At 47.4% G+C, this 21,416-nt stretch overlaps 1 protein-coding gene and 1 pseudogene across 2 annotated transcripts in view; one reads left to right on the forward strand and one right to left on the reverse strand.

Moving 5' to 3' along the window:
* NPHP4 (nephrocystin 4) overlaps positions 1 to 21,416 on the forward strand; it is a 720,559-nt gene that overhangs the window by 142,003 nt on the left and 557,140 nt on the right. The gene's annotated exons all lie outside the window — the stretch shown is intronic.
* LOC134968046 (5S ribosomal RNA) lies at positions 20,026 to 20,144 on the reverse strand (annotated as a pseudogene).

Below are 21,416 nucleotides of genomic sequence, written 5' to 3' on the forward strand. Positions count from 1 at the left end.
GATAACAATAGTAAGTCTACCATAACTCTCCTTTTTGGTGTCACCCATCAGTGGGTGGTACTTGGGTGCGACCTGCACCCCCGTAGTTATGCCACTGACTGTACTCAAACTGCTTGTAAACTTTGGCCACATATTGGTCCCCAAAATCCATCCGTTTGTAAAAATGAAATGGGCCTAATGAATTTAAAAGCTCTGGAAAAATATAGCCCAGTAAATGAACAGATACTAACCAGTCATTGAACACAATGAAAAAATGTGTTTAATTACTGGCTACATTACATATTATGTTATATAGTTATGTGTTTTCCATTTGGTATAAATTAACATAACTTGACCTTGATTTTTAGGAATAAACAACAATAATAATAAAAACCCAATAAATGAACAATTTGTTGACTTACTGAAAATAACTGGTGATGGTATCCAGGAGTCAGCATTTTGGTGTCATACCATGGAATGGTAACATCCGGGTGTGGTCCCTACCTTGTGACACCTCTGCTCTTTACGTTAACCAAGGCTGTCCACTGAGTTTTCCACCTCAGAGTATCAAATTAACTCTTTTAAAGACTTTACCCATATGCAATAAATTATAAACTCTGTATGTTATTATTTTATAACATTTTTAGTACAAAAGCAGCTCAGACTTGCTTGAAACAGAAAGTCATTTCCAATCTAGTCATGTGACTTCAGGATCCAATCAGAGTCCACCATACACAAGGCGGCTTCAAAGCATAAAATTAGACATGATTACCTGAGAAAATTAAACGTTGTTCTAATATTTTAAACCTGAAAATATTCATTCAGATATGGCAGATATATTACAGTTATTGTCCCAATGATACAGTATTAGTCATGTTTTACTGTTACTTTGGTATGCTTAGAGGTATATTTGTTAAAGGTCAATTTCATAGCTTTATATCGATTTAAAATCAATGTGAATCTGTGTAGAGTTTCAGGGGCTATGACACACATGTACTAACAAATGATTTTTTTCAGATTAATGTATAAATGTTAGTACAGTACATGTGTGTTTTAGTCCCAGAAACTCAACATCGATTTAGATCGGTGCTGCAGAAACTTTGTGGCTCCTTAAAAATAACAAATAATAGTAATATTATGGCCATAAGAGCGAATAAAAACCTCTGTATTTATGCCTATGACTAATTGCAATTGTGTGAGTTGCTGAGCTAATAACCGGTATTAGAAAATAATAAAAATGGTACACATCTCTAACATTGTTTTTGCATAGTTAAAAAAGCCACCATTATGTAATTTTACTAATCTTGCGTCACAGATTTAAATCCTATTTCTGCTTAGCCCCACCCTCCTACCAATAACTCCTCCCCTCTACGCAGAACCCATCAGCTCCCCCTGTAGCCCATACAGTGTGGCCGACATTTCGGCACGCCAGACGGCGTACTAAAGTTTATTTTGGGCTGCGCCTCAGCCATCGTGCTTTGTAAATGACCCACATTATTACAAAGTGTCTAATATTACGTAATCCTCAGCCTGTTGTTATGGCTTGCAGCGCCATAAATGTCAGTGTAAAATATACTTCAATCCAGGAAACAGCACATTTCACACATATTCAGTCGCACAGAGAAAAAAATAACATTTATACAGAATCAAAGAAGCAATACCTTTAAATCTTGTGGAATGGCATTTTAACTAGACAGAACGACATGAATAGCTTGCGTCTTGACAGGAGGCATAAGCAGCACGAAACAGGAGATGGCAGTTAATTTGATATACAGTATCTGCATCCCTTATGTTAGCATTATAAAGAATAAAAAGAGATTACTCATAAACCTTAGTGCACAGACATAAGCCCCCCAGTGGGTGTGATTTTTCAGTACTTAAAAACACAGAGCAGAAAATGTCTTGATAACAATGTCTTTTCTCTATCGTCCTAAGTGGATGCTGGGGTTCCTGAAAGGACCATGGGGAATAGCGGCTCCGCAGGAGACAGGGCACAAAAAAGTAAAGCTTTACTAGGTCAGGTGGTGTGCACTGGCTCCTCCCCCTATGACCCTCCTCCAGACTCCAGTTAGATTTTGTGCCCGAACGAGAAGGGTGCAATCTAGGTGGCTCTCCTAAAGAGCTGCTTAGAGAAAGTTTAGTTTAGGTTTTTTTCTTTACAGTGAGTCCTGCTGGCAACAGGATCACTGCAACGTGGGACTTAGGGGGAAAGTAGTAAACTCACCTGCATGCAGAGTGGATTTGCTGCTTGGCTACTGGACACCATTAGCTCCAGAGGGATCGAACACAGGCCCAGCCGTGGAGTCCGGTCCCGGAGCCGCGCCGCCGACCCCCTTGCAGATGCTGAAGCGTGAAGAGGTCCGGAAACCGGCGGCTGAAGACTCCTCAGTCTTCATAAGGTAGCGCACAGCACTGCAGCTGTGCGCCATTTTCCTCTCAGCACACTTCACTGGGCAGTCACTGAGGGTGCAGAGCGCTGGGGGGGGGCGCTCTGAGAGGCAAATATAAACCTTATACAAGGCTAAAAATACCTCACATATAGCCCATAGGGGCTATATGGAGATATTTAACCCCTGCCTGACTGGAAAAATAGCGGGAGAAGAACCCGCCGAAAAAGGGGCGGGGCCTATCTCCTCAGCACACGGCGCCATTTTCTGTCACAGCTCCGCTGGTCAGAACGGCTCCCAGGTCTCTCCCCTGCACTGCACTACAGAAACAGGGTAAAACAGAGAGGGGGGGCACATTAATGGCTATATATATATATATATTAAAGCAGCTATAAGGGAGCACTTAATATAAGGATATCCCTTGTATATATAGCGCTTTGTGGTGTGTGCTGGCAGACTCTCCCTCTGTCTCCCCAAAAGGGCTAGTGGGTCCTGTCTTCATTAGAGCATTCCCTGTGAGTTTGCGGTGTGTGTCGGTACGTGGTGTCGACATGTATGAGGACGATATTGGTGTGGAGGCGGAGCAATTGCCAAATATGCAGATGTCACCCCCCAGGGGGTCGACACCAGAATGGATGCCTTTATTTGTGGAATTACGTGATGGTTTATCTTCCCTTAAACAGTCAGTTGAGGACATGAGACGGCCGGACAATCAGTTAGTGCCTGTCCAGGCGCCTCAAACACCGTCAGGGGCTGTAAAACGCCCTTTGCCTCAGTAGGTCGACACAGACCCAGACACGGGCACTGATTCCAGTGACGACGGTAGAAATTCAAACGTATTTTCCAGTAGGGCCACACGTTATATGATTTTGGCAATGAAGGAGACGTTACATTTAGCTGATACTACAGATACCGTAAAACAGGGTATTATGTATGGTGTGAAAAAACTACAAACAGTTTTTCCTGAATCAGAAGAATTAAATGACGTGTGTGATGAAGCGTGGGTTGCTCCTGATAAAAAGTTGATAATTTCAAAAAAGTTATTGGCATTATACCCTTTCCCGCCAGAGGTTAGGGCGCGCTGGGAAACACCCCCTAAGGTGGACAAGGCGCTCACACGCTTATCCAAACAAGTGGCGTTACCCTCTCCTGAGACGGCCGCACTTAAGGATCCATCAGATAGAAAGATGGAAGTTATTCAAAAGAATATATACACACATGCAGGTGTTATACTACGACCAGCTATAGCAACTGCCTGGATGTGCAGTGCTGGAGTAGTTTGGTCAGAATCCCTGATTGAAAATATTGATACCCTAGATAGGGACAATGTTTTACTGTCGTTAGAACAAATAAAGGATGCATTTATCTATATGCGTGATGCACAGAGGGATATTTGCACACTGGCATCTCGGGTGAGTGCTATGTCCATTTCAGCCAGAAGAGCCTTATGGACACGACAGTGGACAGGCGATGCGGATTCAAAACGTCACATGGAGGTTTTGCCGTATAAAGGGGAGGAGTTATTTGGAGTTGGTCTATCAGACTTGGTGGCCACGGCTACTGCCGGGAAATCCACTTTTTTACCTCAAGTCACTCCCCAACAGAGAAAGGCACCGACCTTTCAACCGCAGCCTTTTCGCTCCTACAAAAATAAGAGAGCAAAGGGCTTGTCGTACCTGCCACGAGGCAGAGGAAGAGGGAAGAGACACCAACAGGCAGCTCCTTCCCAGGAACAGAAGCCCTCCCCGGCTCCTGCAAAAACCTCAGCATGACGCTGGGGCCTCTCAAGCGGACTCGGGGACAGTGGGGGGCCGTCTCAAAAATTACAGCGCGCAGTGGGCTCACTCGCAGGTAGACCCCTGGATCCTGCAGATAATATCTCAGGGGTACAGGTTGGAATTAGAGACGGATCCTCCTCATCGTTTCCTGAAGTCTGCCTTACCAACCGTCTCTTCCGAAAGGGAGAGGGTGTTGGAAGCCATTCACAAGCTGTACGCTCAGCAGGTGATAGTCAAAGTACCCCTATTACAACAAGGAAAGGGGTATTATTCCACTCTATTTGTGGTACCGAAGCCGGATGGCTCGGTAAGGCCTATTCTAAATCTGAAGTCCTTGAACCTCTACATAAAAAAGTTCAAGTTCAAGATGGAGTCACTCAGAGCAGTGATAGCGAACCTGGAAGAAGGGGACTTTATGGTATCCTTGGACATCAAGGATGCGTATCTACACGTTCCGATTTACCCCGCACACCAGGGGTACCTCAGGTTCATTGTTCAAAACTGTCACTATCAGTTTCAGACGCTGCCGTTCGGATTGTCCACGGCGCCTCGGGTCTTTACCAAGGTAATGGCCGAGATGATGATTCTTCTTCGAAGAAAAGGCGTATTAGTTATCCCATACTTGGACGATCTCCTAATAAGGGCAAGGTCCAGAGAACAGCTGGAGACAGCTTTAGCACTATCTCAAGAGGTGCTAAGACAACACGGGTGGATTCTGAATATTCCAAAATCCCATTTAATCCCGACAACTCGTCTGCTGTTCCTAGGAATGATTCTGGACACGGTTCAGAAAAAGGTTTTCCTTCCAGAGGAAAAAGCCAAGGAGTTATCCGATCTGGTCAGGAACCTCCTAAAACCAGGAAAAGTGTCAGTACATCAATGCACAAGAGTCCTGGGAAAAATGGTGGCTTCTTACGAAGCAATTCCATTCGGCAGATTCCATGCAAGAATATTCCAAAGGGATCTGTTGGACAAATGGTCAGGGTCGCATCTGCAGATGCACCTGCGAATAACCCTGTCACCAAAGACAAGGGTGTCACTTCTGTGGTGGTTGCAGAAGGCTCACCTATTAGAAGGCCGCAGATTCGGCATTCAGGATTGGATCCTGGTGACCACGGACGCCAGCCTGAGAGGCTGGGGAGCAGTCACACAAGGAAGAAACTTCCAGGGAGTATGGACGAGTCTGGAAAAGTCTCTTCACATAAACATTCTGGAACTAAGAGCAATCTACAATGCTCTAAGCCAGGCGGAACTTCTCCTGCAAGGAAAGCCGGTGTTGATTCAGTCGGACAACATCACGGCGGTCGCCCATGTAAACAGGCAGGGCGGCACAAGAAGCAGGAGTGCAATGGCAGAAGCTGCCAAGATTCTTCGCTGGGCGGAGAATCACGTGATAGCACTGTCAGCAGTGTTCATCCCGGGCGTGGACAACTGGGAAGCAGACTTCCTCAGCAGACACGATCTTCATCCGGGAGAGTGGGGTCTACATCCAGAAGTCTTCAACATGTTAATAGACCGTTGGGAAAGACCAATTGTAGACATGATGGCGTCTCGCCTCAACAAGAAACTGGACAAATATTGCGCCAGGTCAAGAGATCCACAGGCAATAGCTGTGGACGCACTGGTAACTCCTTGGGTGTACCAGTCAGTGTATGTGTTTCCTCCTCTGCCGCTCATACCAAAGGTATTGAAGATCATACGGCAAAGAAGAGTAAGAACAATACTAGTGGTTCCGGATTGGCCGAGAAGGACTTGGTATCCGGAACTTCAAGAGATGCTCACGGACGAACCATGGCCTCTACCTCTGAGAAGGGACCTGCTACAGCAGGGTCCCTGTCTTTTTCAAGACTTACCGCGGCTGCGTTTGACGGCATGGCGGTTGAACGCCAGATCCTAAAAGGGAAAGGCATTCCAGAAGAAGTCATTCCTACCTTGATTAAGGCACGGAAGGAAGTCACCGTGAAACATTATCACCGCATTTGGCGAAAATATGTAGCGTGGTGCGAGGATCGGAGGGTTCCGACGGAGGAATTCCAACTGGGTCGTTTCCTACATTTCCTGCAATCAGGATTATCTATGGGTCTCAAATTGGGATCCATTAAGGTTCAAATTTCGGCCCTGTCAATATTCTTCCAAAAAGAATTGGCCTCTGTCCCTGAGGTCCAGACTTTTGTCAAGGGAGTACTGCATATACAGCCTCCTGTGGTGCCTCCGGTGGCACCGTGGGATCTAAATGTAGTTTTAGATTTCCTCAAATCCCATTGGTTTGAACCATTGAAAAAGGTGGATTTGAAATATCTCACATTGAAAGTGACTATGTTACTAGCCCTGGCCTCTGCCAGGAGAGTATCTGAATTGGCGGCTTTATCTTATAAAAGTCCTTATCTAATCTTCCATTCGGATAGGGCAGAACTGCGGACTCGTCCGCATTTTCTCCCTAAAGTGGTATCAGCATTTCATCTGAACCAACCTATTGTGGTGCCTGCGGCCACTAGCGACTTGGAGGACTCCAAGTTGTTGGACGTTGTCAGAGCCTTAAAAATACATTGCAAGGACGGCTGGAGTCAGAAAATCTGACTCGCTGTTTATATTGTATGCACCCAACAAGTTGGGCGCACCTGCTTCTAAGCAGTCGATTGCTCGTTGGATTTGTAACACAATTCAACTTGCACATTCTGTGGCAGGCCTGCCACAGCCTAAAACTGTAAAAGCCCACTCCACAAGGAAGGTGGGCTCATCTTGGGCGGCTGCCCGAGGGGTCTCGGCATTACAACTCTGCCGAGCAGCTACGTGGTCGGGGGAGAACACGTTTGTAAAATTTTACAAATTTGATACCCTGGCAAAGGAGGACCTGGAGTTCTCTCATTCGGTGCTGCAGAGTCATCCGCACTCTCCCGCCCGTTTGGGAGCTTTGGTATAATCCCCATGGTCCTTTCAGGAACCCCAGCATCCACTTAGGACGATAGAGAAAATAAGAATTTACTTACCGATAATTCTATTTCTCGGAGTCCGTAGTGGATGCTGGGCGCCCATCCCAAGTGCGGATTATCTGCAATACTTGTACATAGTTATTGTTAACTAATTCGGGTTATTGTTAAGGAGCCATCTTTAAGAGGCCCTTTCTGTTGTCATACTGTTAACTGGGTTTAGATCACAAGTTGTACGGTGTGATTGGTGTGGCTGGTATGAGTCTTACCCGGGATTCAAAATGCCTCCCTTATTGTGTATGCTCGTCCGGGCACAGTACCTAACTGGAGTCTGGAGGAGGGTCATAGGGGGAGGAGCCAGTGCACACCACCTGACCTAGTAAAGCTTTACTTTTTTGTGCCCTGTCTCCTGCGGAGCCGCTATTCCCCATGGTCCTTTCAGGAACCCCAGCATCCACTACGGACTCCGAGAAATAGAATTATCGGTAAGTAAATTCTTATTTTTAAGTAGCGCTATCCTAATGTGTGTGGCCAATCCTAGATCTGTCTGTCTGATGTTGTGAATAGCAGTCGCTGTGGGTGCATACATTATGGAGGGCATTATGAAACTGCAAAAGTGTTATTCCCACGGTGTACAGTACATGCTGAATGTGCCAGCTTTTGTGCAGTGTGTATCCTCTGATGGCCAGATCTGGGAGTGCGTTGCTGAATGGGTTCTAGGCGCAGGAATGCCTCTAATAGTAAAGCCGCATGCACAGATGCTGTTAAAGGGCTCGAGAAAAAGCACATTTAAGGCACAAAAATTACCCATGTAATAAAGACAGTTCTGATGTCACCATTACCTATTTTAATATTCTGCATCTCATTCATCCAACTACCCTTCATCTACTACATCCAGATATTCTCCATTTCTGACTGTCCTTTCAGACAATAGTATCCATCCATCCATCCCTTTCCTTTCCCTGCCCTGCCCTGCTCTCTCAATTCTTCACTCAACCTCGTCCCATGCAAACGTATTTCTTCCTCTTAGCTCATCTGGGTGTGGTTCATAGGGTTGACAGTGTCTAGGTCGACCATGTTTGGGTCGACAGTAACTAGGTCAACATGGTCTAGGTCAACAGGTCAAAAGGTCGACTTGTGTTTTAAATGGGGGGGGGGTTGTGTCGTTTTCTCCGTACAGTGACCGGGAACCCCAATTAGTGCACCATGTACCCTCGCCATGCTTTGGGCAAGGTGCCTCGCTCCGCACCCACTGTGCTCGGCACAGGTTACTATTCTCAATCGTAGTCCACGTGGATCGTTAAGTAGGAAAAAGTTCCAAAAAAGAAAAAACTCATGTAGACCTTTTGACCTGTCGTCCTAGAGATCCTGTCGACCTTGACACCCTGTCGACCTAGTTACTGTCGATCAGTAAGAGACCAGATCCCGCTTATCTGCCCTAAATTATATATTGTATGTAACGCTCTTTGTCACCCTAACTGCACCCAAACGGTATCCGTTCAGATGATCGACCATGTTATGGTTGACAGTCATTAGGTCGACCACTATTGGTCGACATTGACATGGTCGACATGGACACATGGTCGACGCATGAAAATGGTCGACACGTGAGGTCGACACATGAAAAGGTCGACGTTAGTTTTTTTTACTTTTTTTTCTTTTGGGGAACTTTTCCATACTTTACGATCCACGTGGACTACGATTGGAACGGTAATCTGTGCCGAGCGAAGCGGTAGCGGAGCGAAGGCACCATGCCCGAAGCATAGCGAGCGAAGCGAGCCATGCACTAATTGGGGTTCCCAGTCACATTACGCAAAAAACGACACCAAAAAAAGTTAAAAAACTCATGTCGACCTTCTCATGTGTCGACCTTTCATGTGTTGACCATGTGTCCATGTCGACCATGTCAATGTCGACCAATAGTGGTCGACCTAATGACTGTCGACCATAACATGGTCGACCATTCATACCGGAACCCACCCAAACTACCCACTTCTACTGTACTCACCACACTCCTGCACCACGGCACTAATGCGCAATAATATCATATATCCGTTATTAATGTCTTGTATTTTTGTACGTCTTAGAAGTTAACACTATCATTCCCACAGTGGTACTCATGTCTCTTACCAGCCCCCTATAGACCTCTTGCTCCCATCTGTCCCCGCTGTCCACCATACGGCAGGACACATACCAGTTTATGTTTAAACATGCATGGAATGCAGCCATCACTAGATGGGCTTATTATACTGACACCGTCACATCCCATGCGGCCATCCCCTTCTCTTCCACCCGCTAGCATTTTAAAGAGAAAATGAGTTTGCATTGATTTCCTTTTGCTGCTTAGCCCAAGAAATGCTATAATAGAGACCTATAGACACTGGTGGATGAGGAGTAATGCTACTGGGGGATTATTACCACTGGGGGAGTCGAGTGGGGGGGGGGGGGTAATAGCACTGAGAGATCTTGTAGTTCATGTGACAGTTAGGACCTATGGGCCATGAGCTGTAATTTTACTGGGAGGTTTATTGCCACTGGGGGTTGTTGGGTAATGCTGCAATGTGGAAATATGGACATTGAGGTGATGATTGGGGGTAATTACAGTTCAGTAGATTACGGTATGGGGTAATGTTACTAGGGGAGTCAGTTGGGAGGAGGGGCAGGATAAAAATGTTTCAAGGACCCAGACAACCATATTTGGACTTCCAGATACCCTTAACAGGGCCGGTTCTAGCCCTTGTGGTGTCCCGGGCGAAAATAGGGGTGTGGCTTCATAAAGGGGCGTGGTCAGTTATGCCCCCTGTAAAGTTGTGCCCCCAGTAGAGTTGTACCCCCGTTTGTGCCCCCAGTAGAGTTGTGCCACTTACAAAAAAATAAATTAAAAAAAATTAATTAATACTTACCATCCCTGCTCCTGATTCCCACAGCTGCTGTCCTCCGTCTCCGGCCGCCGGCGCCGCTCCTCGGATCTATGGGAGAGACGGCATGACGTCTCTCCCATAGCACAGCATAGACACTAGAGGTCAATTATGACCCCTGGCGTCTATGTGCTGGTCCCACAATGCCGTGCGGTGCGCGATGGCATCATCGCACACCGCACAGCAGTGACAGCACAGCACCGGGATCTTCCACGGCAGCGGCGCTCTCCGGAAGGCGGCGCCCCGGGCAAAAATTTTGTGTGCCCGTAGCAAGATCCGCTACTGACGCTTAACAATAGTTCAAATAATAAGATTTTAAACCTACCGGTAAATCTTTTTCTCGTAGTCCGTAGAGGATGCTGGGACTCCGTAAGGACCATGGGGATAGACGGGCTCCGCAGGAGACATGGGCACTTTAAGAAAGACTTTGACTCTGGGTGTGCACTGGCTCCTCCCTCTATGCCCCTCCTCCAGACCTCAGTTAGAGAAACTGTGCCCAGAGGAGACGGACAGTACGAGGAAAGGATTTTTGTAATCCAAGGGCAAGATTGATACCAGCCACACCAATCACACCGTATAACTTGTGATATACTACCCAGTTAACAGTATGAAAAACAACATAGCATCAGTCCAAGACCGATGAAACTATAACATAACCCTTATGTAAGCAATAACTATATACAAGTCTTGCAGAAGTAGTCCGCACTTGGGACGGGCGCCCAGCATCCTCTACGGACTACGAGAAAAAGATTTACCGGTAGGTTTATAATCTTATTTTCTCTAACGTCCTAGAGGATGCTGGGACTCCGTAAGGACCATGAGGATTATACCAAAGCTCCCAAACGGGCGGGAGAGTGCAGATGACTCTGCAGCACCGATTGAGCAAACAGGAGGTCCTCCTCAGCCAGGGTATCAAACGTATAAAACTTTGCAAAGGTGTTTGACCCCGACCAAGTAGCAGCTCGGCACAGCTGTAGTGCCGAGACCCCTCGGGCAGCCGCCCAAGACGAGCCCACCTTCCTAGTAGAGTTGTACCCCCTAGTGGAATGGGCCTTAACCGATTTTGGCAACGGCAATCCTGACGTAGAATGCGCCTGCTGGATCGTGTTACAGATCCAGCGAGCAATAGTCTGCTTTGAAGCAGGGCCGCCAACTTTGTTGGCTGCATACAGGACAAACAGTGCTTCTGTTTTTCTGATCCTAGCCGTTCTGGCCACGTAAATTTTCAAAGCCCTGACCACATCAAGGGACTTGGAATCCTCCAAGTCACGAGTAGCCACAGGCACGACAATAGGTTGGTTCATATGAAAGGATGAGACCACCTTAGGTAGGAATTGAGGACGGGTCCGCAACTCCGCTCTATCCATATGGAAAACCAGATAGGGGCTTTTATGTGATAAAGTCGCCAATTCCGAAACTCGCCTAGCCGAAGCCAAGGCCAACAACATGACTACCTTCCAAGTGAGATATTTCAACTCCACTGTTTTCAGTGGTTCACGCCAATGTGACTTAAGGAAACGTAACACCACGTTAAGGTCCCAAGGCGCCACCGGAGGTACAAAAGGAGGCTGAATATGCAGTACTCCCTTCACAAAAGTCTGTACTTCAGGTAAAGAGGCCAATTCCTTTTGAAAGAAAATGGATAAGGCCGAAATCTGAACTTTAATGGAGCCTAATTTTCTCTAACGTCCTAGTGGATGCTGGGAACTCCGTAAGTACCATGGGGAATAGACGGGCTCCGCAGGAGACAGGGCACTTTAAGAAATAATTTGGATACTGGTGTGCTCTGGCTCCTCCCTCTATGTCCCTCCTCCAGACCTCAGTTTGAATCAGTGCCCGGACGAGCTGGGTGCTACTTAGTGAGCTCTCCTGAGCTTGCTAAAAAGAAAGTATTTTGTTAGGTTTTTTTATTTTCAGAGAGATCTGCTGGCAACAGACTCTCTGCTACGTGGGACTGAGGGGAGAGAAGCAGCCCTACTCACTGAAGATAGGTCCTGCTTCTTAGGCTACTGGACACTATTAGCTCCAGAGGGATCGTACACAGGATCGCACCCTTGGTCGTCCGATCCCGGAGCCGCGCCGCTGTCCCCCTCGCAGAGCCGGAAGACAGAAGCCGGTGACAGAAGCAAGAAGACTTCGAAATCGGCGGCAGAAGACTCCAGTCTTCATATGAGGTAGCGCACAGCACTGCAGCTGTGCGCCATTGCTCTCACACTAAACCCACATACTCCGGTCACTGTAGGGTGCAGGGCGCAGGGGGGGGCGCCCTGGGCAGCAATTAGAGACCTCTTGGCAAAAGTGGGCATATGTACAGTTGGGCACTGTATATATGCATGGGCCCCCGCCATATTTTTACACAGAAACGCGGGACAGAAGCCCGCCGCTGAGGGGGCGGGACTTCTTCACCAGCGCCATTTTCTCTCCACAGCTCCGCTGAGAGGAAGGTCCCCAGGCTCTCCCCTGCAGAATCACGGCAGAAGAGGGTAAAAAGAGAGGGGGGCACATAAATTTGGCGCAAAAACAGTATATACAGCAGCTACTGGGTTAACACTAAGTTACTGTGTGATTCCTGGGACATATAGCGCTGGGGTGTTTGCTGGCATACTCTCTCTCTGTCTCTCCAAAAGGCCTTGTGGGGGAACTGTCTTCAAATAGAGCATCCCCTGTGTGTGTGGTGTGTCGGTACGCTTGTGTCGGCATGTTTGACGAGAAAGGCTATGTGGAAACAGAGCGGGAACAAATGAATGTGGGGTCGCCGCCGACACCCGATTGGATGGATACCTGGAAGGTTTTAAATGATAATGTTACTTCCTTGCATATAAGGTTAGATAAAGCTGATGCCGTGGGACAGCCGGGGTCTCAGCCCATGCCTGATCCTATGTCGCAGAGGCCGTCAGGGTCTCAGAAGCGCCCACTATCCCAAATTGTTGACACAGATATCGACACGGATTCTGACTCCAGTGTCGTTGGCAATGATGCAAAGTTTCAGCCTAAAATGGCTAAAGCCATCCGTTACATGATTATAGCAATGAAAGATGTGTTGCACATCACAGAGGAAACCCCAGTTCCTGACAAGAGGGTTTATATGTATGGGGAAAAAAGGCAAGAGGTGACCTTTCCCCCTTCACATGAGTTAAATGAGTTATGTGAAAAGGCTTGGGAGTCTCCAGATAGAAAACTGCATATTTCCAAACGGATGCTTATGGCGTATCCTTTCCCGCCAACGGACAGGTTACGCTGGGAATCCTCCCCTAGGGTAGACAAAGCTTTAACACGCTTATCCAAGAGGGTAGCCCTGCCGTCACAGGATACGGCCACCCTAAAAGATGCTGCGGATAGAAAGCAGGGGGGTATCCTGAAGTCCATTTATACACATTCAGGTACCTTACTAAGGCCGGCGATTGCGTCGGCCTGGATGTGTAGTGCTGTAGCAGCATGGACAGATACCTTATCTGAGGAACTTGATACCTTGGACAAGGATACTATATTACTGACCCTGGGGCATATAAAAGACGCTGTCCTATATATGAGAGATGCTCAAAGAGACATTAGCCTACTGGGCTCTAGAATAAATGCAATGTCGATTTCTGCCAGAAGGGTCCTGTGGACGCGGCAATGGACAGGAGATGCAGACTCAAAAAGGCACATGGAGGTTTTACCTTACAAGGGTGAGGAGTTGTTTGGGGAGGGTCTCTTGGACCTGGTCTCCACAGCTACGGCTGGAAAGTCAAATTTTTTGCCATATGTTCCCTCACAACCTAAGAAAGCACCGTATTACCAAATGCAGTCCTTTCGATCACAAAAAGGCAAGAAAGTCCGAGGTGGGTCCTTTCTTGCCAGAGGCAGGGGTAGAGGAAAGAAGCTGCACAATACAGCTAGTTTTAGCAAAAAAGAATAAATCTGCACAGGATATAACGATTTCAATTCAGTGAATTTGATGATATATATATATATATATTTCTTAAACCAACATAAAGGCCTACTACTAATAATAAGTTTGGCAAATGGTTGGTGGTGCTCCAGGAGGATAGTTTTCTCTGACGTCCTAGTGGATGCTGGGGACTCCGAAAGGACCATGGGGAATAGCGGCTCCGCAGGAGACTGTGCACAAAAGTAAAAGCTTTAGGACTAGCTGGTGTGCACTGGCTCCTCCCCCTATGACCCTCCTCCAAGCCTCAGTTAGATTTTTGTGCCCGAACGAGAAGGGTGCAATCTAGGTGGCTCTCCTGAGCTGCTTAGAGTAAAAGTTTAAATTAGGTTTTTTATTTTCAGTGAGTCCTGCTGGCAACAGGCTCACTGCATCGATGGACTAAGGGGAGAAGAAGCGAACTCACCTGCGTGCAGAGTGGATTGGGCTTCTTAGGCTACTGGACATTAGCTCCAGAGGGACGATCACAGGCCCAGCCATGGATGGGTCCCCGAGCCGCGCCGCCGTCCCCCTTACAGAGCCAGAAGAGCAGAAGAGGTCCGGAAAATCGGCGGCAGAAGACGTCCTGTCTTCAATAAGGTAGCGCACAGCACCGCAGCTGTGCGCCATTGCTCTCAGCACACTTCACACTCCGGTCACTGAGGGTGCAGGGCGCTGGGGGGGGGGCGCCCTGAGACGCAATAAAAATACCTTAGATGGCAAAAAAATACATCACATATAGCTCCTGGGCTATATGGATGCATTTAACCCCTGCCAGAATACATAGAAAAACGGGAGATAGGCTCCGCCCCCTTATCGGCGGCCTTATCTCCTCAGCACACTGGCGCCATTTTCCCTCACAGCTCCGTTGGAGGGAAGCTCCCTGGCTCTCCCCTGCAGTCACTACACTACAGAAAGGGTTAAAAAAGAGAGGGGGGGCACTAATTACGCGCAGTATTAAAGATACAGCAGCTATAAGGGGAAAAACACTTATATAAGGTTATCCCTGTATATATATAGCGCTCTGGTGTGTGCTGGCAAACTCTCCCTCTGTCTCCCCAAAGGGCTAGTGGGGTCCTGTCCTCTATCAGAGCATTCCCTGTGTGTGTGCTGTATGTCGGTACGTTTGTGTCGATATGTATGAGGAGAAAAATGATGTGGAGACAGAGCAGATTGCCTGTAATAGTGATGTCACCCCCTAGGGGGTCGACACCTGAGTGGATGAACTGTTGGAAGGAATTACGTGACAGTGTCAGCTCTGTATAAAAGACAGTGGTTGACATGAGACAGCCGGCTACTCAGCTTGTGCCTGTCCAGACGTCTCATAGGCCGTCAGGGGCTCTAAAGCGCCCGTTACCTCAGATGGCAGATATAGACGCCGACACGGATACTGACTCCAGTGTCGACGGTGAAGAGACAAATGTGACTTCCAGTAGGGCCACACGTTACATGATTGAGGCAATGAAAAATGTTTTACACATTTCTGATAATACGAGTACCACTAAAAAGGGGTATTATGTTCGGTGAGGAAAAACTACCTGTAGTTTTCCTGAATCTGAGAAATTAAATGAGGTGTGTGATGATGCGTGGGTTTCCCCCGATAACAACTGATAATTTCTAAAATGTTATTGGCATTATATCCTTTCCCGCCAGAGGTTAGGGTGCGTTGGGAAACACCCCCTAGGGTGGATAAAGCGCTCACACGCTTGTAAGGGCTCTACCCTCTCCTGAGATGGCCGCCCTTAAGGATCCTGCTGATAGAAAGCAGGAGGGTATCCTAAAATTTATTTACACACATACTGGTGTTATACTGCGACCAGCAATCACCTCAGCCTGGATGTGCAGTGCTGGGTTGGCGTGGTCGGATTCCCTGACTGAAAATATTGATACCCTAGATAGGGACAGTATATTTTTGCCTATAGAGCATTTAAAAGATGCATTTCTATATATGCGTGATGCACAGCGGAATATTTGCCGACTGGCATCAAGTCTAAGTGCGTTGTCCATTTCTACCAGTAGAGGGTTATGGACACGACAGTGGTCAGGTGATGCGGATTTCAAACGGCATTTGGAAGTATTGCCTTATTAAGGGGAGGAGTTATTTGGGGTCGGTCTTTCAGACCTGGTGGCCACGGCAACAGCTGGGAAATCCACGTTTGTACCCCAGGTCGCCTCTCAACATGAGAAGACGCCGTATTATCAGGCGCAGTCTTTTCGTGGACAAGCGGGCAAAAGGTTCCTCATTTCTGCCCCGTGACAGAGGGAGAGGAAAAAGGCTGCAGAAATCAGCCAGTTCCCAGGAACAGAAACCCTCTCCCGCCTCTGCCAAACCCTCAGTATGACGCTGGGGCTTTACAAGCAGAATCAGGCACGGTGGGGGGCCCGTCTCAATGAATTTCAGCGCGCAGTGGGCTCACTCGCAAGTAGACCCCTGGATCCTTCAGGTGATATCTCAGGGGTACAAATTGGAATTCGAGACGTCTCCCCCTCGCCGTTTCCTAAAGTCGGCTTTACCGATGTCTCCTTCTGACAGGGAGACAGTTTTGGAAGCCATTCACAAGCTGTATTCCCAGCAGGTGATAATCAAGGTACCCCTCCTGCAACAGGGAACGGGGTATTATTCCACACTGTTGTGGTACCGAAGCCGGACGGCTCGGTGAGACCGATTCTAAATCTAAAATCTTTGAACACTTACATACAGAGGTTCAAATTCAAGATTGAGTCACTCAGAGCAGTGATTGCGAACCTGGAAGAAGGGGACTACATGATGTCTCGGGACATCAAGGATGCTTACCTTCATGTCCAAATTTACCCTTCTCACCAAGGGTACCTCAGGTTTATGGTACAGAACTGTCACTATCAGTTCAGACGCTGCCGTATGGATGGTCCACGGCACCCCGGGTCTTTACCAAGATAATGGCCGAAATGATGATATTCCTTCGAAGGAAGGGAATTTTAGTTATCCCTTACTTGGACGATTCCCTGATAAGGGTAAGATCCAGGGAACAGTTGGAGGTCGGTGTAGCACTATCTCAGGTAGTGTTGCGGCAGCACGATTGGATTCTCAATATTCCAAAATCGCAGCTGGTTCCGACGACTCGTCTTCTGTTCCTAGGGATGATCCTGGACACAGTCCAGAAAAAGGGTTTCTCCCGGAGGAGAAAGCCAGGGAGTTATCCGAGCTAGTCAGGAACCTCCTAAAACCGAGCCAAGTCTCAGTGCATCAATGCACAAGGGTTCTGGGTAAAATGGTGGCTTCCTACGAAGCAATCCCATTCGTCAGATTCCACGCAAGAACTTTCCAGTGGGACCTGCTGGACAAATGGTCCGGGTCGCATCTTCAGATGCATCAGCGGATAACCCTGTCACCAAGAACAAGGGTGTCCCTCCTGTGGTGGTTGCAGAGTGCTCATCTTCTAGAGGGCCGCAGATTCGGCATTCAGGACTGGGTCCTGGTGACCACGGATGCCAGCCTGCGAGGCTGGGGAGCAGTCACACAGGGAAGGAATTTCCAGGGCTTATGGTTAAGCCTGGAGACATCACTTCACATAAATATCCTGAAGCTAGGGGCCATTTACAATGCTCTAAGCTTAGCAAGACCTCTGCTTCAAGGTCAGCCGGTGTTGATCCAGTCGGACAACATCACGGCAGTCACCCACGTAAACAGACAGGGTGGCACAAGAAGCAGGAGGGCAATGGCAGAAGCTGCAAGGATTCTTCGCTGGGCGGAAAATCATGTGATAGCACTGTCAGCAATTCCGGGAGTGGACAACTGGGAAGCAGACTTCCTCAGCAGACACGACCTCCACCCGGGAGAGTGGGGACTTCACCCAGAAGTCTTCCACATGATTATAAACCGTTGGGAAAAACTCGACAGGTATTGCGCCAGGTCAAGGGACCCTCAGGCAATAGCTGTAGACGCTCTGGTAACACCGTGGGTGTACCAGTCAGTGTATGTGTTCCCTCATCTGCCTCTCATACCCAAGGTACTGAGATTGATAAGATGGAGAGGAGTAAGCACTATATTCGTGGCTCCGGATTGGCCAAGAAGGACTTGGTAACCGGAACTTCAAAAGATGCTCACGGAGGATTCGTGGCCTCTACCTCTAAGAAGGGACCTGCTTCAGCAAGGACCCTGTCTGTTCCAAGACTTACCGCGACTGCGTTTGACGGCATGGCGGTTGAACGCCGGATCCTGAAGGAAAAAAGGCATTCCGGATGAAGTCATCCCTATCCTGATCAAAGCCAGGAAGGATGTAACCGCAAAACATTATCACCGCATTTGGCGAAAATATGTTGCGTGGTGCGAGGCCAGTAAGGCCCGACGGAGGAAATTCAACTGGGTCGATTCCTACATTTCCTGCTAACAGGAGTGTCTATGGGCCTGAAATTGGGGTCCATTAAGGTTCAAATTTCGGCCCTGTCAATTTTCTTCCAAAAAGAACTAGCTTCAGTCCCTGAAGTTCAGACGTTGTAAAAGGGGTACTGCATATACAGCCTCCTTTTGTGCCTCCAGTGGCACCTTGGGATCTCAATGTAGTTTTTGGGTTCCAAAAAAGTCACATTGGTTTGAACCACTTAAATCTGTGGAGTTAAAATATATCTCACATGGAAAGTGGTCATGCTGTTGGCCCTGGCCTGGGCCAGGCGCGTGTCAGAATTGGCGGCTTTATCCTGTAAAAGCCCTTATCTGATTTTCCATTCGGACAGTGCGGAATTGAGGACTCGTCCTCAGTTTCTCCCTAAGGTGGTTTCAGCGTTTCACCTGAACCAACCTATTGTGGTGCCTGCGGCTACTAGGGACTTGGAGGACTCCAAGTTGCTAGACGTTGTCAGGGCCCTGAAAATATATGTTTCCAGGACGGCTGGAGTCAGAAAATCTGACTCGCTGTTTATCCTGTATGCACCCAACAAGCTGGGTGCTCCTGCTTCTAAGCAGACTATTGCTCGTTGGATTTGTAGTACAATTCAGCTTGCACATTCTGTGGCAGGCCTGCCACAGCCAAAAATCTGTAAATGCCCACTCCACAAGGAAGATGGGCTCATCTTGGGCGGCTGCCCGAGGGGTCTCGGCTTTACAACTTTGCCGAGCAGCTACTTGGTCAGGAGAAAATACGTTTGTAAAATTCTACAAAATTGATACCCTGGCTGAGGAGGACCTGGAGTTTTCTCATTGGGTGCTGCAGAGTCATCCGCACTCTCCCGCCCGTTTGGGAGCTTTGGTATAATCCCCATGGTCCTTTCGGAGTCCCCAGCATCCACTAGGACGTCAGAGAAAATAAGAATTTACTTACCGATAATTCTATTTCTCATAGTCCGTAGTGGATGCTGGGCGCCCATCCCAAGTGCGGATTGTCTGCAATACTTGTACATAGTTACAAAAATCGGGTTAATATTGTTGTGAGCCATCTTTTCAGAGGCTCCTCTGTTATTATGCTGTTAACTGGGTTCAGATCACAGGTTGTACGGTGTGATTGGTGTGGCTGGTATGAGTCTTACCCGGGATTCAAAATCCTTCCTTATTGTGTACGCTCGTCCGGGCACAGTATCCTAACTGAGGCTTGGAGGAGGGTCATAGGGGGAGGAGCCAGTGCACACCAGCTAGTCCTAAAGCTTTTACTTTTGTGCCCAGTCTCCTGCGGAGCCGCTATTCCCCATGGTCCTTTCGGAGTCCCCAGCATCCACTACGGACTATGAGAAATAGAATTATCGGTAAGTAAATTCTTATTATAACAACTATGAAGCAACAGGTATGGACCTTTGGAGAGAACAAAGGACCAGAAAAAAGGAAACTATAGGCCTTTTCCTGGGCACACTTGAAAGGATTGAAATGATGAAATTATTAAAAATTAACTTTTATTGATATGTACTTAAGAAAAAACGAGAGCTGGCATTAATGTATGAATGTTTGCCAGTACCAATGTACCTGTTGTAGGCAAAATTAAATTATAGGTGAGCGAAAATATATGAACCCTCATCCATGAAGAGATTCATGCATATCCTCTATAGGAAGGAAATTTAATGAATGAGGTCACTTCCTCGATTCCAATATAATATGACAAATACTGATGACCTGAGATCAGATTGATATAATGAGTCCCAAATAGCCTAGGCTGTTGGAGAGTAAAATACCTACGGTACCTAGTATTCCCTGGTGGTTCCCCATCCAGGTACTGACCAGGCCCTGCAGTGCTTGGCTTCCAAGATCAGACGAGTTTGGGCATACTCAGTGCGGTCTGACCGTAGGTAAATTTTGTCTCCTCGGCGCACCGTTTTCCGATTGTATTGGAACCCAGGATCTATCACCAATTGAATAGGTATTTGATTGTAACAATTAATACTAATAATGATAATGAAATAAGCTGATGAATTTTATGCCAGGAGGTCTAACCAATGGTAATCTGTATTCAAACACCAGTACTGACTGTGCAGTCTGTGAATTGATATTACAAAAAGGCAAGTATGCTTCCAATCAGCCTAAGAAGAAGGAGGCCTTAATAATGTCCTCTCTGAGATGCTCAGAACAATAAGACAAATGTGTCTATAGTATAGTCATAATCAATGATATTCAATTAGGCATATATAGTAATAGCCAAAAACATTGTCCATTGTAAGAGGGTTGCTCCTCCCCCACCCTTATCCGGTAATAATATACAGAAAGGAGAGGAAAAAATTGAACATGATAATCATGACAAAATACATAAATGTGTATCACAAAACATGGATTTACCACCTTTCCCCTAATATGTGGGGAAATACTTGATAGACACTGTGGAAAAGAGAGGAAAGGGGGAGCCACGATTTGGGCAGGAAGAGCCCGTTTTTGGCTAAGAGCTGAGTTCCTGCGCTTTTTCTATCGGAAGAAAAACCCTCTTCTGGTCTGTGTCCAGAATCATGCCCAAGAAGGGCAGACGAGTTGTAGGATTCAGCTGCGACTTTGTAATATTGAGAATCCAGCCGTGTCGCTGTAACACATTCAGTGAAAGTGATACGCTGTTCAGCAACTTCTCCCGTGATCTCGCTTTTATGAGGAGATCGTCCAAGTACGGGATAATTGTGACACCCTGCCTGCGCAGGAGCACCATCATTTCCGCCATTACCTTGGTAAAAATTCTCGGGGCCGTGGAAAGCCCAAACGCCAATGTCTGAAATTGGTAATGACAATCCTGTACCGCAAATCTCAGGTACGCCTGATGAGGAGGATATATGGGAACATGCAGGTATGCATCCTTTATGTCCAGAGATACCAAAAATCTCCCCCTTCTAGGCTGGCGATGACCGCTCTGAGCGATTCCATCTTGAACTTGAACTGTTTTAAGTAAAGGTTCAGGGATTTTAAATTTAAAATGGGTCTGACCGAACCGTCCGGTTTCGGGACCACATACAGAGTTGAGTATTACCCCTGCCCTCTTTGAAGCAGGGGAACCTCTACCACCACTTGTTGAAGACACAATTTGTGAATCGCATGTAACACTATCTCCCTTTCCAGGGGGCCCTTCGGTAGGGCCGATTTGAAAAAC

This window comes from Pseudophryne corroboree, chromosome 10 (assembly GCF_028390025.1).
Source record: "Pseudophryne corroboree isolate aPseCor3 chromosome 10, aPseCor3.hap2, whole genome shotgun sequence".
NCBI lineage: Eukaryota > Metazoa > Chordata > Amphibia > Anura > Myobatrachidae > Pseudophryne > Pseudophryne corroboree.